At 39.6% G+C, this 2,824-nt stretch overlaps 1 long non-coding RNA gene across 1 annotated transcript; it reads right to left on the bottom strand.

The window, feature by feature from the left end:
• Positions 1-1,045: 1,045 nt before the first annotated feature.
• On the bottom strand, positions 1,046-1,876 carry LOC137233643 (uncharacterized). The gene is made up of 3 exons (XR_010947519.1): positions 1,739-1,876; positions 1,376-1,680; positions 1,046-1,320 (listed from the first exon to the last, which is right to left on the bottom strand). It is a non-coding gene; the product is annotated as an uncharacterized lncRNA (long non-coding RNA).
• Positions 1,877-2,824: the final 948 nt, after the last annotated feature.

Here is a 2,824-nt window from a genome sequence, read left to right as displayed (position 1 = left end):
GGTGTCATGTGGGGACATAATGCAATCAGAACATTATCTATGTCGGGGTTGACTCTGGATAAGTAAGAGTTTAACCTGTTACATTATCCAGATCGAAGTTGAGCTAGAGTGACGCGCTTCTCCCTGGGGAGAGTGCTTTGCTCTTTTGCGAGTTCACAGTATTTATATTTGAGAACTGGTTTCGCTGGGCAATGCCTGGCAAAGAGGTCCAACACCTATTTGTGGATATCGCTGAGGACCTGTTTTGTTTTTTTCTACTTACGGCTGAATTATCAGGTGCCATATTTCCTCATAATGCTTGCGGAGATGACTTCTTAAGCCACTTGGAGGTGTGACCTTTTCAATCATATGTCTGTTGGGATGCCCATGTTTCTGGGTATTCAACAGAAACTGTTTATTCAGCATTTCATTTCTCTCCCCTAATGGGGATTATTCGCGCCTCATTGTGTAGGTGTTCTGTGGAGCGAACATCGCACCCAGTATTTTTGGATGTAAGACAGTAGGGAGCGTAATGCCAACCAAATGGATCTCCAAAATAGTCGACATATGCCGTGGCGCTGTTGTAAATAAGGTCGCCGATGATTTGGTCGGTGACAATGTCAGGTGTCGCGTTTTCTGCTCGTTCCCTGTGCTTGCCAGGCTAAGACTCTGGCTCTTAGGAGAGAACCAGAAGTCAGATCTAGAAGCAGCAAGAGGCATAAGTCTTAGAGGGGTTCTAGTATTTGCCAAGAGAACGGAATTTTTTTTACATCATTGATCCTTGTTTTTGGTAGGGTTTTTTCCAGTTTATTATTCAACATCCAGTCTTTGTGATGTATTCACGGACATGCCGGTTCAACCTAACCTACCAGCTGTGAGCCAAACTAAGTATTACACAGTTAATTTGCAAACAGTTTGTCCCGCGAGTTACTTCTGTTATCTATTTACTCCTTTTTCAGATAAACTGATGCTTATTTTACTATGTACTTTTGTATCTAGAATAAATAAGTGAATAAATTGTCCTAAATAAACCAGTCAGAATTTGCTTATTAAATGTCTCGTATTATTTAAATACATTCTAAAAATAAAATACGAAAAAATACATTAAATTTTGTGATTTAACTAGCGCCTTCTGGAGTTTCGACGGACATAACCGCTACGAGCACGTCTACGAGTACCTCTACGAACTCGACCAGATCTGCCTCGCGAATAACTTCGTGCTGTCGTATTTCTTCTCATGTAACTGCGCCCCTGCGGGCGCCTTCGACCACGGGTCGGGGGTTTAATCATAAAGTCAGGATGTTCACCCCGAAGGTCAGATATATTTTGTCCCTTACGATTCTGAAATAAGTCTATTTTGTATATTACTGTTTATGTATGCTAATAATATACATACATTATATTTGTTTACGGACGCCTTGGTTGGTACAATATTTCTCTCGTTGGTGTTTTTCACGGGGTTCCCAGTGCCAATTGCAGGCTGCTGTATTTGTTGATTGCCATTAATCGGTACATTTTTCACTGGACTTGTGCGAAAATTAAAAGGCATACGTATAGTTTCATTACTTAATGTGATGATTCCTAAAGATTGTCCCACGTTAAGAGCACGCTGTAAAGCATTCCGCACGTTTCCGTGGATTGTGATGTTATCAGCGATCAGTTGGTCTTCAATTTCTTTACAGATATGATCAAAAGTGTCACCTGCAAAATATTTTCATAAAAAAATTCACGCATTAACAGTATTTTAAATTTTTTTTACAAAGTTCTGGTTTTCGGCTTAACGTCTCCAGAATGTAAGGCAGCAGAGTTGAGTTTGGATCCTCCATAGAAAATTTGGCAATATTTGTTTGAAAAAAAGACGACGAATAATTTTGTCTCAAGCAAGACTTTTCTCAAGGAAAATTTGTTTGAAAATTACGACGTAATATTGATTGGTAAATCATAGTCGATAAAAATTATTTCTTTTGAATTCTTTGCTAAAGTAAGCTAGATTACTATTGATTTAATTACATAAATACACGCCACCAATGGCCTGAACATTTTGGAAGCAACACAAAGTCCCTTCTGTGCGGTTTGACGTGAAGGGTGATCTGTACAGAAGCTACCTTTTCCAAAGTTCCGGTGTCCATCTGATATTACAATCCTCATGGCAGGCCCGACGATGGGGGGGGGGGGGGGGGGGGTGGGGGAATGGGGGTGGGATTCGCCCCGGGCCCGGGGTTTCTAAGGGGGCCGCGATTTAGAGGTACTAAGACATATTTTTTTAATTCAGGAGAGTCTTTAGTTGTTCAATGTGCAAATTTTAAGCCGAATTTCAAAAGCAACGAATATCTGCATTTCGTTTTAATAATATTGTGAAGTGTGAAAAATAATTTGAAAAGTCCTTTTCCTTAAAATTTAAGAATAAATATTTCATTTGGCAGCTGGCTCGAAACGCTGTTTATAAAACACAATTTCTATTACTCAACTGACGCAAACATGTTTCCAACGTATCACTAATCAGCTGAGTGTGCTGAAAGCGCCTAATGATACCTACCCTTCAAAAAACGCGAGTACTCTATAAATAGTGTAAGGAATACTCCTTTAGGAGTATAGGAGTGTTCCAAAACTAATATGTATTCATACAAAAAATGTGCTCCAATTAACATTGCGATGTCCTAGGAGAGGAGTAGGTGATCACACTCTCGTTTTGTTTGTGAGTATTCCATAGAGTACATACGTGAGAGTACTTTCCAAAGTACTTTCACTGTAGTACTCCATGGAGCACGCACAGAGGATCATATGCCAAAGTACTAAAGAGGAATTGTGTCAGAAAGAATTCTCGAAGTGAATTTAATTTAAAATG

The sequence above is a fragment of the Eurosta solidaginis genome, chromosome 5 (genome assembly GCF_040869045.1).
Source record: "Eurosta solidaginis isolate ZX-2024a chromosome 5, ASM4086904v1, whole genome shotgun sequence".
NCBI lineage: Eukaryota > Metazoa > Arthropoda > Insecta > Diptera > Tephritidae > Eurosta > Eurosta solidaginis.
The sequence above is the reverse complement of the archived record's forward strand: the minus strand, read 5'-3'. Positions and strand labels throughout refer to the sequence as shown.